This window comes from Euprymna scolopes, chromosome 31 (genome assembly GCF_053919585.1).
Source record: "Euprymna scolopes isolate OS-2025 chromosome 31, ASM5391958v1, whole genome shotgun sequence".
Taxonomy (NCBI): Eukaryota; Metazoa; Mollusca; class Cephalopoda; order Sepiida; family Sepiolidae; genus Euprymna; species Euprymna scolopes.
The window spans coordinates 928,646-944,771 of record NC_136512.1 but is presented as its reverse complement, the minus strand read 5'-3'; the positions used below and the strand labels follow the sequence as shown (position 1 = coordinate 944,771).

The 16,126-nt window shown below is 33.0% G+C and overlaps 1 protein-coding gene across 5 annotated transcripts in view; it reads left to right on the top strand.

Moving 5' to 3' along the window:
- LOC145255583 (organic cation transporter protein-like) overlaps window positions 1-16,126 on the top strand; it is a 416,644-nt gene that overhangs the window by 147,754 nt on the left and 252,764 nt on the right. For all 5 annotated transcript variants that reach the window (XM_080114055.1, XM_080114052.1, XM_080114056.1 and 2 more), the window contains one exon: window positions 9,779-9,846. The gene's annotated coding sequence lies outside the window, so the exon portion shown is untranslated. The remainder of the gene's footprint in view (window positions 1-9,778; window positions 9,847-16,126) is intronic.

The following is a 16,126-nucleotide window of genomic DNA, read 5'->3' as shown; positions in this document are numbered from 1 at the left end:
CTATGAGGAATGAAGTCGCACACACACACAGACACACACAAAGTGACTTTTATATAATAGTGCAACTGACATGAGTGCTAAATAATAAGCAGTTCTAAGTGACAGTCTATTGGAGGCTGATTTATTCTATGTAAAAATTAAAATGAACTTCTTAATATACCCGGTTATCGATTTGCAAGGCACTTCATAAAGGTTAACTAATTTGCATATTCTCTTGAAAAACAAATTTTCATTAATTAATTATTGATTTTTTAAATTTCTTATTAGATGAGTTGCGCACAGTTCTATTTATGCCTTTCTTTTACATTGTGCACAGTATATATATATATATATATAACTACTTCATTTATTCGCATAAATTTAATATACGAAAGTATAGATTTATGCGTAAACTTTAAGTATTTACTTCAAAAGTGCTCAATACGTAGGTAAAGCTAGTTAGTAATTTATAAAATATATATGGCGATTAAGCTACACTGAATATTCTGCGTTTCATCCAACTATAGGATTCGTCAGGCTTATGCGCGAATTCTGTCGTTGCTTCTTGTTTTTATATATGTTGAGGATTTCTAGTCGGCCAATCAGCTTTCTAGTATCCACCGCGCCCCTTCCTACCAGCCAATGGGCATGCATTTTATCAAACAAAGGATCTGTTTTAGAACTAGGTTAGAAAAAAAAAAGGATCTGTTTTAGAACAAGGTTAGAAAAAAAAAAAAAGAAAAAGAAAAAAGGAGAACGACTACCTAAAACCACTAACCTAGTTCTAAAACAGATCCTTTGTTTGATAAAATGCATGCCCATTGGCTGGTAGGAAGGGGCGCAGTGGATACTAGAAAGCTGATTGGCCGACTAGAAATCCTCAACATGTATAAAAACAAGAAGCAACGACAGAATTCGCGCATAAGCCTGACGAATCCTATAGTTGGATGAAACGCAGAATATTCAGTGTAGCTTAATCGCCATATGTATTTTATAAATTACTATATATATATATATATATATATATATATATATATATATATTTGCTCAATCTTGTATATCGAGCAATTTTTATTTAGGTGGGATAGTACTTATAGAATATTACCGCCAGTAATATTTTGTAAAACTTATAAGCGCAGGTTTACATACCAGTTGATCGTTAGATAATTTTATTCTGAAGTATATATATATATATATATATATCATGATTGTTTGTAGGTTACAGAATTTAAATATTACCATCATGAAGGAAAAACTTTTATAATTCATGATTAAAAGTGAAATGCGTTTTAAAATAAAGGAAAGGGGGCGAGGAACAGGAAAGAAAAATAAAGGGGGGGGTCAGCTTTTAAATTCCTCATACGATTTTGGTAACAAAAACACCATCTAGTTACCTTACATCAATGCACTGCAAATCTACATATACACGCTGGGATTCATTTTGCTTCCAAAAACGTAAGATCAATTTAACTTGGACCCTAACACATCGTGCCATTAAGATTTGGTGAAAATCAAATTTGGATGAAGAATTTAAAACAATTACTGATACCCTATCCAAGAATGGGTACCCTCTTGATGTGATTAGGTCAGTTATGCACTGGAAAATAACTGAGTTTTCTAAAACTAAAATTCAAACAGTAAATAAATGTCAAGTATATCTATGTTTACCATGGTTGGGGACAGTAAGTGAGAAATTCGCCAAAGAAATCAGCTCAACGGTGCAAAAATGTTATTTTGCTTCAAATGTACGTGTTGTGTTCTCTACGAGAACTTTAATGCCATCCTCTCAAAAAGATGTTCTACCTCCCCATCATCATAATAATAATGTAATTTGCAATTTTGAATGTAGTTGCGGTGCAAACTATGTGGGTCGAACAACATTAAGATTCGATGGAAGAGTCCAACAGCATGTACCTACCAAAATTAGAAATGAGACATACCAAACAACAGATGTACTTGCCAACGCATACGGATTTTCAATCACTGACGTTTCATTAAAAAAACCCATTATGTGCAGCGAACTTTAGCCCTGACTCATTTCCAATTCTGAGTCGTGCTCATTCAACATTTAATTTAAAGGTCTTGGAGACTGTTCACGTTCGGTAGAGAAAGCCTTCTACCTGTAAACAGAGAGAATGTCTCTTAGGTCTAAGCGTGATTAGTCTTTAGGATTTTCGGAAAAATATCATAGTGTTGCTTTATTTTAATCACCCCCCCCCCTTTTTCTCCACCCATAACGGAACGATACGTAAATTTATTTTAACAATGTACATATTTTCGATTTCCCCTTTTTTAAATTCGTCAATATAGCTTTAAGAAAGTGAAGGCGAAATCCGTCAGTTGACTCCCCCCTCTTATTTTTCTTTCCTCTTCTTCATCCCTTTTTCTTTATTTTAAAATGCATTTTACATTTAATAATGAATTATAAAAGTTTCCTTCATGATTGCAATATATATATATATATATATATATATATATATATATATATATATAATTATTTAAATAGACATTCCGACGAGTTATTTGCGGGCATCGCTTCTGTGGTTGAGTGGGAGAACTGCCGACTGTCAACAGGATGGTTCTAGGTTCAATCCTTGGCTTGGGAGAGATGCTAGTCTAGCAGCACTGATGTGTTGTGATACAACGAAACAGGACTGTAAGTCGATGACTACAAATAAATATATATATATATATATATATAAATATATATTTTCTTATTATATATCAATCCTTATATAAGAAGCTCAATGTAATTACAGAGCAATATAGAACATAAATGACAAAAAGTTATATTCCAAAATTCATGATGTTGACCATCTTATAATTTATTCCTTTAATTCAGTTGACTTATACAATTCTTGACAGTATCTGTTTCATAGCGCAAAAAGTGATTAATGAAGTGATTGATTTTGCGCTACGAAACAAATACTGTCAAGAATTGTATAAGTCAACTGAATTAAAGGAATAAATTATAAGATGGTCAGCATCATGAATTTTGGAATATAACTTTTTGTCATTTATTCTCTCTCTCTCTCTCTCTCTCTCTCTATATATATATATATATATATATATATATATATATATATATATATATATATATATATAAACTGTATGCAAAATAATTAATAAATAAATAATATTTGTTTACGTTCAAAAAATATGGGTGATTTCCTAACCAAAAAGATTTTCCATGATCTTCAAGGTTGAAGACACTATTAACCGTATTCTCATTTAAAAATCAACAAAAAATCGCTATCTATAATATAAATCTCACCTGTATGTATGTATGTATGTATGTATGTATGTATGCCTAAAACTTTGGACAGAGGTGACAGATTTTCACGAAATCAGTATCATTTTATCGTTTTAAAGCTCGACTCTTCGGACAACAAATATTGAAAAATTGACTAAAAACATTAATTCCTATACCCTCAACTGGACACTTTTCTACAGGGAGGGGTCGCTTTTTTTCATTGATATTTTTGAAAGTCATCCCATCCCTTCTTTTCGATTGACTAGCCTTAATTTAAACCTTCTCCATTTCCGGTTTTGCAACGGACGCAACAGCAAAGATGTCACTTTTTTTCACCTTCTTTTCCTCCTTCGTGGTACGGGTTCGACCTTGCCCGCCTACCAATTTTTTTTTTTTTTTTTTTTTTTTGCTCAGCACACACCTCCAAACACCCAGGCTAGTATATTAAGAAAATATATATGACAATTAAGCTACACAGAATTTTTCAGATTTCATCCTTGATAGACGAGTTCAAACAAAGGAATATAATAATGAAAAATCTTTAATCCATGAATTTTCCAAGCTAGATTCTTTTCATCAGAGGTTAAACATGAGTAAAATGTATGACTTATCAATATAAATTTGAAAAAAATATATTCAAAACTTTTTGTGAACTGAAAAGCATTTTCAATAGAATTAAAAGAATAAAAGTAAAATATAAAATCATTTAATTCATTAATTAAGTTACATACTCTAATGGCAAAAAAAAAAAAATGAAAATAAAAAAGAATCTGTAATCCGAATAAATTATAATGAAATCCAAAGACGTCTGCTAAATTTAGAATAGGACGCGTAGAGTGACCTGATTCATAATATATCCTAAGTGACACAACGTGGAATGCTGGTTCACAATCCCTGTTCTTGACTCACCGAGAAGATCACAAAGGATCCAATCAGTGAATAGAAAGCAAACGAATCAATGGACTCAATCAATTGTGAACTAAACTTCAATTCGGCAACCTGTTGCCTTGTGAAAAAGGTCACACAGTTTTCTCCGATATGTCGACATTTTGTATGGCTTTCCGTCGGCTGCACTAAACCACATTTCTCTATTCTGCTTTTTGTCTCGTATTTTTTTCCTTTTCTTCATTTGTTCCGCCATCTTTAAAGTTTTCTTTTCTGCACTAGAATCTTAGAAATAGAATCCGTGCAAGATAGCAGGCAACACATGGTTTAAGTTTAACTAAAATTGATATTTGGAAATCTCTCAGTACACACATGCGCACGCGCGTGCGCACACACACAGACACAGACACAGACACACACACACACACACACACATATATATATATATATAAGTAGTAGCGTTCGTGTGTGCGTACAACATTCCTACAGCCCACACCACTGAACCGATAGGTGTGTCAGAAATTTCGTGAAAAATAGTGAATAATTCCACCCCGTCTTTCCAAGCTTATAACTACTCGAAAATGTAATTCAAGCCCTAATTTTTTTTTTTTCAATTAAAGGAGCAAGGACCAAGGTTTCATTAAAAAAAAAAAAAAGAACAAACAACGTGTTTTTTTTTTTTAAGGGTTTAAACTTCGGACTTTACCGGTAAATTTCTAAAATAACACTACTTTTTTTGTTTTAAATTTGAATATATTATTTATTGACCTTTTCTCTTCAATTTGTGATATATAACACTTTGGTGAGTAAATTAATTATTTACTTTTTAATAGACATTTCAAAATGGGAGGCGTGAATTATTCGACCCCCTGTCTTTCCAAGCTTATAACTACTCGAAAAATGTAATTCAAGCCCTAATCTTTTTTTTTCAATTAAAGGAGCAAGGACCAAGGTTTCATTTAAAAAAAACAAAAGAAAAAAACAAACAACGTGGTTTAAAAAAAAAAAGCTTTTAAACTTCGAACTTTACAGGTAAATTTCTAAAAAATACTACTTTTTTTGTTTTAAATTTGAATATATTATTTATTGACCTTTTCTCTTCAATTTGTGATGCATAAAACTTTGGTGAGTAAATTAATTATTTACTTTTTAATAGACACTTGAAAATGGGGGGGGGTCGTGAATTTAAAAAAACGTTTGTCTAAAATATTATATTCGGTTTATTAGAAAGAGCATAAAATTTCACATTGATCCTGAAAATATCGTAAAAATAGAATCAATAGAAAAATTTGGATAGATTTTTAAAGTTTAAAAATTGAAAAATATTGAGTTCGTAAAATTCATTACTGTTTTTTAAAAAATAAAAAAAAATATTTCTATTACTTTTAAAACAACTTTAATAGTTTATTTTGGACGTATAATCCATAAAGAAAATAAACAACCCACTTTTAAAGGAGAAATTACTAGTTTTTTATATTTTATTCGCAGTTTCGTGTTAGGGGTGTCAAAAATTCCTACAAAAATTCTGATACACCTACTGAACCGATCATGGCCAAAATTGGCATGATGATGGTCCCCCACCTTGGGATGGTGAACACCATTTTTCAAGGTTACGGTCAAGGTCATAGCCTATGTATATATGCTCTTCTACAATCCACACTACTGGATCGATCATGACTAAACCTTGCATGGTTATAGTCCCCCATCTAGGGATGGTGCACCCCATTTTCAAAGGTCATAACATGTATATATAATCCTACAGCCCACACCACTGAACCGATCACGACTAAACTTGACATGATGATGGTTCCGACTTAGGGATGATGTACACTATTTTTCAAGGTCAAAGGCAAAGATTAAGGCCAGGACTGTGCCTTAAGCTCGTTTTGCACCAGAGCGTACTTTGCTACTCTCTCTCTCTCTCTCTCTCTCTCTCTCTCTCTCTCTCTCTCTATATATATATATATATATATATATATATATATATATATAAAGCTCAACGTCTGTGTATATGTCTATCAAATAAGCTTCTATGTGGTTTGCTGTTATACTGAACATTGTTATCTCTCACTTCTGTAAGACATTTACAGCAAGAACTTGTCTAGTAATTCACGATTGTATTCTTAGTATTGTCTCGACTGAAGATTAAACTTTCAACCCCCAAAAGAGTGTCACAACTGAATTTTACTTAATACATTATCTGTTATGCCATGGGTTGTCATGGACAATTCTAGAATGAACTTTGATATCCTTATACATATTATTGTTTTTAGATGTACAATCTTACTACTTATCACTATAGATCACTACTTATTATTGCAGATTACTATATATATTTTTTTCTTCTTCATTTGAGAATATGACTTTTTGAAGGATAAAACTTTTCTGTCACTTAATGAGAGTCAGTTAGTTATCGTTATAACCAATTGGACCAAAATATGATTTTAATTGTGTAGCACTACTAAAATAATATTTATTTGAATATAGATAAAAGTACATATTTCTCTTTATTACTGAGCACTATTATATAAAACTCGTTAAATTCATTGTTTTTATCTTTGAATATTCTTAACCTGAAATAAGAATTATATATATATATATATATATATATATATAGAGAGAGAGAGAGAGAGACTCTTCCGTCGATTTCGACATATGAAGTTCTGCTATAACAACTAAGTTGTTCAGAAATCCACACAGATGATTTGTTTATAGTGGTGCAGGCTTTGTGTAGAACCAAACACACTTTTTGGTATTACTGCTAATCTTTGTTGGTGCAAAAGAAGAGGTATCAAGAAGCAAAAATAAGTATGATAAAGTTACCCCACCACCAACGGAAACAGGACCCCAGGGGAAAGATCTATGTACGCTTACACCATTTCATGTAGATTTACCAAATTTGGTAGATCAAGGGAAGATTTTGACAGATTACAACTTTTTTACGCATTTTGTGTGAGAGAAAGAAAGATAGACGGATAGATTTTATCTTTTCACAATGGAGTCACCACTTATCGAGGCTCAACAGTCACTCGAGGATAATGGTTAATATATGCAAGGTGATGGTGTAGTAACTGTTAATGGTGTAATTTGGATAAAATTTGGATTATTTAAGGGAGTGCTCGACAAAAACTTGTTTACAATGGACTTGAAGGCTATCATATCAGCCGGGAAGCAGGTCAGTGGAACAGTGTTCCACAAGCGGGCAGTTCTAGGAAAGAAGCTTTATTCATGGAAGTTGCGTTTAGATTTAGGCACACATAGAGAGTGGGAAAATAATTAATAGTAGTTGTAGCTAGTCAAGCGTTTTTTGCGAAAGTTTGGCAAGAGAAGGGACCACAGATTGGAGCTTAATTGAGCACTTGCCATGAAGAGGTTGTAGGGAAGATAAAAGGCATTACCTACTAGATTTCGAAGTCCTAAACATGTCTTTCCTGGTTGAGATCTTGCCAGACACCCTGAAATCACGTGGTTTAGCAACTACCATCTAGAGTCATCTTTGTTATATTTTTACTTACTGATTAGTGTATGAAACCATTCTACAGTCGCGTCGTTGTTGCTGTGAATCCAGATTCATTTCATTGATAGACCAACGGCTCGTTGCATTACACCCTGCAACACTGTATATACTTCCCTCCTCAACTTGTGGATAGCCCCCTAGACACGTCTTTCTTCCTTGAAATCTTACCATACAAAGATAGAAAAAAATCACCCTTAAAACACATGGCTTCATACCTTCCATCTGAGATCACCTGTTTTATTTTCAATTACTGATGAATGTATGAATCATAAAACACCTGTGTCATCGTTATAAACTCAGGTTCTTTTCATTTTGTGATAAACTCCCTCTGACGCTGGTTTTCTCATATATAAGGTATTTTTAAACTATCAGGGTCACCTGGCGTTGCCCGAAACAAACGTATGGTATATTTCTATTAAAACTTCTATCTCTCTACTCCCCTATCTAACCGTCTCTCTTTCCACCTCCCGTTTTTCCCTCCCTCCCTCTTCGCAAACCCTTCTTTCTGCTCTACCCAGTCCATTCTTCTCCAGTTGGACACACACACACACACACACACACACAACTCTTCTTTATATAATAGATTCCTAATGGAATTAAGATTTTATTTTCAAATTCGTGCACTCAAAAACTGACCCTCCCTCTCAAAACATGTCTCAGTTGGCTTTCAATGAATGCATATATTTTTTTCTGAATTTTAGATATTATTCATTCATGGCAACGCTGATCAAGAATATACCAACTTTGTGGGTCTTGCTTTGTAGTTTTTGATTTTTAGATGGGCATACAAACATACATATACACAGGCATTTGCCCATTATATAATAAAAGATATTCACAGAAAAAACAATGATGGTTTTCAGTCATCAGTCGGGGTTTTTTCTCTCGGCACCAAAGCCAACTCCAAGTCAGTTCGTTACCTAATTAGCTAATTAATTAATCAATGTGCCGATCTATACAAGAAAAATAAAGAATAGTAGTAGTATCATATGGGTTATACCGTTACACCACTTTTTTTTTTTTTTTAGCTAGTTTGAGAAATTGTCTTCAGATAGTCTGTCGCCTAGCCTCCTTCCAGTCAAGCCATTGGACAGTGTAGGATCAGGTGGTCAGTGTCCTGGGGAGGGGGCTTCCTTGCACTTTGGACAGATTTCGGGGGTCTATTTGTCTCCATCTGTGTTTGTTTACTGCAGTCCGGTAGTGTCTTGTTCTGATACGGTTTGTGGCTACCCACTGCTACTTACTCTTTGTAGCAAAACTTAGGAGATGTAAACTTGGGTGTTCAATGATGTCTCCTCCTTTAGGAGTATTGTTTCCCCGATTCTGTCTTCCATGTCTCAACTGGGTCAATTTTTTTTTTTTTTATATAGTTGTAGAAGGGCTTTCAGGACTTGAGTCTGGAGGTATCTGGGAGCATTATTTTTAAATTTATTAGATTGGTAAGTCCCTGATGTCCTTCTCGACGTTTTGAATCCATTTTTGAGTTGCCCCTTCCCTCCTTATGCAAAAATAAGGATAAAGGATGAAAAGAAAAAAAGAAAAAGATAAAAAAAAGAAGTGTGTGAGAGTAAAAACTAAGATAAAGTGAAATAAAAAAAAATAGAATTTGTAGTCGAGAAATGTAAAGGTTGCATGACTAGTGTTAATGTGGTACAATCTGGTAATGGGATAATTGGGTACGTTTTTTTTTTTGTTTTTTTTACATGGAGGTCACCTCTTATCAAGGCCCAGAAGCCACTCGAGGATAAGAGTTATTGCGTGTACAGTAATCAATGGGATAGTATTGTAGTAATCGTTAATATTGGAGATTTGATAAAGTGTCTTACTTAAGGGGGCGATTCATCAGGAATTTGTTTATGTTGGACTTGGTACAGATGAGATATATTCTAGTAAAGTTTTTAAAAAAATATGGATCGAAAGTCCGGTAAAAACATAGAAAAATACAAAAGAATATACTGGCAGAAAAATAAAGTACAATGATAGTATTAATAATAATTATAGTTATAGTCATAATAGCAATAATATTATTATTAATAAAAGTAAGGAGTAGTAATAGTAATTATAGTAATAGTTATAATAACAATAATAATATTATTAATAAAAGTTCAAATAATAACATGTTTGTGTTTTTTGTTTCTTTCCAGGTGCTTTACTAATTGGGAATTTACATAGAAGGGAATCTGTCCAATTTTCTTATCCAATGTAATCTCAGGTAAGTTATTTTTCATTGTTTTATCATAGCATATATAAGGGGAGACTTGATTCCAAACTTCCATTATATTATTTAAAATTTCTTTATATTATTCTTTTATATATTCATATCAGATACATATCAATGATAAATATTTCTCATATGTTATATCTTCCCTCTTTGATTTTCATACAAGTAAATTTTACAGTGTATATGGATTATTTGATATTGAAAGTGCTCATAATTGAACCCTATTTTCAAACCATTCCTTGTTCTGTGGAAAGCAACCATTCATTAAGTCACCTGACGGGCATTTCTGGTTTTAACCGATCATTTGTTTGAAACATTAGCACATCCAGTGTTGCGACTATGAAAAATATACAGGGGAGCCAAAAGTAGATGGACAGCATTGTCTTATCATATATAGTTGTACATATATATGTGATCTCTAAATAAATGATGAGATCACGTTTATGTACAACTATATATATGATAAGACAATGCTGTCCACCTACTTTTGGCTCACCCTGTATATAAATGTAGATGTGTATGTATATAGGTATATATTTTTGTGTATGTATATGTATATAGGTATATATTTTTATGTATGTATGTATATACATAGGTATATATTTTTATGTCAGGTCATGTCATGTGCTACTGGTACCATGTAACCCAGTACTACCTGCCTCATGGTCGGGTCACCGGCGACTAAACTGGTTCCCCCCACCAGACTTGTTTGATGAGGAGGGCGGCTAGTCTCCCTGAAGGATTAAAAACAAGACCTTCCAAAGGGTGAATGAACTCTTTTTCTGGGTCAGCGGCCAACTAGCACCGTGTATATTTGTGTGTGTGTATATGTGTATTGGGGTGGAGAGGGCTCTCGTAAGCCGTGGCGAAGGCAACCTTTCTAGAAGCAAATCTCTGATTTAAAAAACCATAAAGCGGAAGACCATTACCCGCATTAAGCTGGTCTGCAGTTTAATTTGTTGCTGGCTATCTTGCTCTTACTTGTTGCTGGATCTCAACATTTTGAACCGAGAGAGAGACTTAGCTGTCGTACAAAGCTAAGACTCTGTAACATCATATTTGTATAGATACTCCCTCAGGCATTTGGGCTCATGGATTTTAAATGTCTGAGGGAGTGGCACTCGTCTGACAAAACGTTGCAATCATCATATATTTGTATATAAGTATATATACATGTATATATATATATATATATGTATATTTGATGCCACATTCCCCTCAGAAGCCCCTTTAACTGATAACAATGCCCTCTTTCTACTCCCCTCCACCAACGTAATAAAATACAAATATTACTATAGGTTTATACTTTCATACATCCCTCCAGCTTTTTAAGAAACTTTTAAACTCGTACATCTTAACAAGGGGAATACACCCTCACTCTGTATCTAATCCACTCGGCATGCAATAGATTGCACCACATATTACTACTCTTAAATGTAAATACTTCCCCAAACCAGGAATGCATACAGCATCCATTTTCAACAATTATATTTATGTAACGATACTTAGCTATTATTTAAACGGATACTAATACACAGGCCACCTTCATTGAAACGGTACTTTCTTCAAAAGAAACCCAAACATGTTTCACCGGTTTCTTACCGGTGAATCCCTTTTGATCGGCATTCTTCGATTTGTTTTAAATTTCATGAGTCGTTGGTGATTTCTTTCAATTTTCAAAAGTCTTTAAAATGCAGATCCACTTCAATGAAACCATAGCACGTCTCTAAATATGTAAAATATAGTTTTTATATGAATAATTTATATATAAATATACGTATATTTGGGCAGGATTTTTTCCCTATGACATATGTCATTAAATAAAATAGGCGTTTTTGTCTATTAATTCTATTTTCGATCCTTTTCAACTTCTGAATAACAGTCTTCACTTCTGGCGGGAACTGGCTGATATAATCACCATATTTATTATAAGTCTGGGTAATTAACCAATGAGAGAAAAAAAAAACTTTTATAAATTGTTCAAAACCAGTTAGATTAATTTATCCCTGACGATGAATCCTGAAGGATTGGAAAGTACTCCGACTCATGATAAAAATGGCGATTACATCAGCCAGTTCCCGCCTGAAGTGAAGACTGTTATTCGGATGTTGGAAAGGATCGAAAATAGAATTAATAGACAAAAAACGTCTATTTTTATTTAATGAAACATATATTCGTTGAACAGTTATGTTTTATCTCCTTTATTCAAGTTTTTATCTCACTCATAAAATTCCAAAATATCTGCAATTGTATTCTCGTATATATGTACCATGCCAAGTCATGGACATTTTCAGGTTGGTATCTGGGGGCACTTCACTGGGAGAGATGCACCTCCAGTGTTTAAGATATGCATCTAGAAGAAGGTAAACTCTAATGTCAAAACTTGCAGTCTACTGTATGCTCTGTCTTGTAGCAGCCTTTGCACCAACAAAGATTAGCAGTAATACCAAAAAGTGTGTTTGGTTCCACACAAAGCCTGCACCACTATAAACAAATCATCTGTGTGGATTTCTGAACAACTTAGTTGTTATAGCAGAACCTCATATGTCGAAATCGACGGGATATATATATATATATATATATATATATATATATATATATATATATATATATATATATATATACTTATTTCAGGTTAAGAATATTCAAAGATAAAAACAATGAATTTAACGAGTTTAATATAATAGTGCTCAATAATAAAGAGCAAGATTTACTTTTATCTATATTCAAATAAACATTATTTTAGTCGCGCTACACAATTAAAATCATATTTTGGTCCAATTGGTTATAACGATAACTGACTCTCATTAAGTGACAGAAAAGTTTTATCCTTCAAAAAGTCATATTCTCAAATGAAGAAGAAAAAAATATATATAGTAATCTACAATAATAAGTAGTGATCTATAGTGATAAGTAGTAAGATTGTACATCTAAAAACAATATGTATAAGGATCTCAAAATTCATTCTAGAATTGTCCATGATAACCCATGGCATAACAGATAATGTATTAAGTAAAATTTAGTTGTGACACTCTTTTGGGGGTTGAAAGTTTAATCTTCAGTCGAGACAATACTAAGAATACAATCGTGAATTACTAGACAAGTACTTGCTGTAAATGTCTTACAGGAGTGAGAGATAACAATTCAATATAGAGAGTGTAACAATATCTCTTCTGTGTGAAAGCGACTGTAGGGATGAAGAGATTATCCCTCACTAGATCACAAAGTTTTTTTTTTTAATGCTCTGTTACGATATCATCATCATCATCATCATCATCATCATCACGCAGTCCTTCATAGCTGAAGATGACTAGTCGTGGTCTACATGTTTTATTCCATAGTGTTATAGCATTCCATGCTCAATGTGGAAAGTTTCACCACAAGTATTGCATGGATAGTTACCAGGGTTGTGCATTGCGTTTCGATCTGGCCTTTATTTTGGCCTCTATTTCTGCCTTTTCTTTGTTAAGACTATTGCACCGGCAACTTCAGTCTGCTGCTAGCCCTTTCCAATTTTTCGTGTTCATATTCATTGCCTTTTGGGTGGCGTTTTATCACTTCTTTGTAGCAGAGTTTCTGCCTACCAACTTTTCTGTACCCATTTTCCAATTCTCCATACAATAGGATTTTTGGGATGCGATTGCTTTCCATTCAAGTCTATCACAGTTGTGTGGTGGTGAGAGTTAGGGTTAGGGTTAGGGATGTGATTGTTTTCCATTCAAGTCTATCACAGTTGTGTGGTGGTGAGAGTGGCTTCTATGCTGCGCATGTTGACTCTGTTGAGTGCTTCAACATTTGGTATAAGATCGTTCCATTTAATTTTCATAATTTTTCTTAGGTGGCGCTGTTGTATTGCTTCTAACTTCTTTATACAGTAGTATTTCTTTGAACTTATCTCGGTCTTATATAGGCAGAGAATTGCATCAGGGATGAGGTACTTTCTCGAGCTGTAGAATGATCCAACCATTTTTCCAGCATCATTAGCAACAGATTTGATGCATGTCCTCCATTTCAGGTCTGAGGATGAAACTCAGCCAATGAGTCATTTCAAATTAATATTTATTATGTTTTAAGAATTTAAACATAAGAAATACACGATTTAAATATGTAAACATTACTTAAAAATTAACATGACTGTCTTGTAGACGCTTCACATCGGCCATGGTAGTGTGTAAAAAATGTTTACAAATTTTTGTGTTTAAATGCTTAAAATATGATAAATATTAACTCAAAATGACTTCCCATGTTATAACATTTAATATTAAAAAACATTTTTTAATACGTACACAGATTTTTCTTTTTCCATCAACTCAATACTAGATTTAGTGACATCAGCTATTTAGGATAATTTTAGGAACGGCAATGAATTTTGGCACAGTTTGAGGCAATGGGGTGCTCGGAGATCCTTCAAGACGGATCAAAGACATTGGATTCAAAACCAGGCAAAAGTAGATTGGGCTGAGAATAAAATTGCTGGGACCGATGCGACCAGACAACTAGCGATGGACAACGTTTGGGGTTCATTTTTCTGCGCTACGTGATGGTATCACACACACACACACACACACACACAGCTTAACTGAGTTACATTAAGTACTTGTCTGGTGTTACTTCATCGTAGTGCGATCACGAAGAAGATCATCGGGTCACACGACTTGTTAAAAAAAAAGTTACATTTCTTGACGTTCATCTTTGATGGAACAGGTACTTCAGTTAATTAAACAAATAGCAGACTGCAAAAAAATTGGTCTGGAAATTATAAGAGACAGACAAATCTAACTGCAGACAGCACTCATTAATGGTCTTCTTCTATATTAAAACCCAAAGAAATAAAAAAAGAAATAAAAAAAAGAATTAATTGAAGTTTCAAAGTTAACTATATATTAGTGATGGGATGATTCCAGTATTTTTTCAATTTTATTTTATTTTATTTTTATTTTACAATTACCAATTCTGTTCTAAATTCCTGATTCTAATACAATTACCAACTGTAACAGAGCATGAAAGCACATATGCATATGCATGCAAAATGACGGCATTGTTAGAAAAAGGACTATAAAAAGGAGAGAAAGCACGTTAGAGACAAGATCAGGTGAGAAACGTTACAGCTGAACGGAAAAATTCATATATATATATATATATATATATATATATATATTACTTTTACTCAATTTCCTTTACTTTCATTTTTACTATTATTTTATCTTTATCATTATAGTATTATTATCACTTTCTGTTATTATTATTATTATTATTATTATTATTATTATTATTATTATTATTATTCCGAATATATTGGGAGGTATGTAAGAAAGTTGGTGTGAAGTGTGCTGGAAAATGGTTTGAGGAGGGTCCTGATGAAGGGAGAACAAATGAGGATGGCAAGGTAGAGATATGGTAGGACAAAAGTGTCATAACGTCCAAGCAATTGAAACACAATCGTCCGGATTTGGTCGTCATTGACAAGGTCTCAAAAAATGGCAGATTATGGACCTCAGTACCCTTGGACAGGAATGTGATAGAGAAGGAAAATGAGAAATGGAGCAATTATGCTCCATTGGCCTTGGAGATAAGGCGTATACATGGGGTTAAAACACAAATAATCCCGGTCATAGTTGGTACGCTAGGAGTAGTATCAAGTCGTCTGGAAAGACAATTGAAAAAACTACGAATCCCCAATGTTTTAGGCAGCCTTCAGATTTCTGCTATTGTAGGTACCACCAACATCCTTAGGAAAATCCTTGATCTTTAAAACTCTTGGTTTGGAGCAGAGATTGAGGGAAATCCTCTGAAAATCAATCTCATCCCTTTTCAGGGAGACGCTGATAAACGAAATCAGAATTATTATTATCTATATCTACCTAGATGCATATTTTTATAATTTTATAGCTATTCAATCCATGCCCGGCAATTTTTAATTTAATTTTTAATTTAATTTACTTAATTTCTTAGAGACCTTTTATAATAAATGCATTTAAATAGGTAAATCACTTAAATTGGATGTAAATTGGCTTACTTTAAGAGGACGCATCTCAGTTACTGTGAACAACGCCCCCCCCTAATTTGCCTAAATCCTTAATATATACATATATATATATGTATATATACATATATATATATATATATACATATATATATATACATATATATATATGTATATATATATACATATATATATGTATATATATACATATATATATGTATATATATATACATATATATATGTATATATATACATATATATATACATATATATATATATACATATATA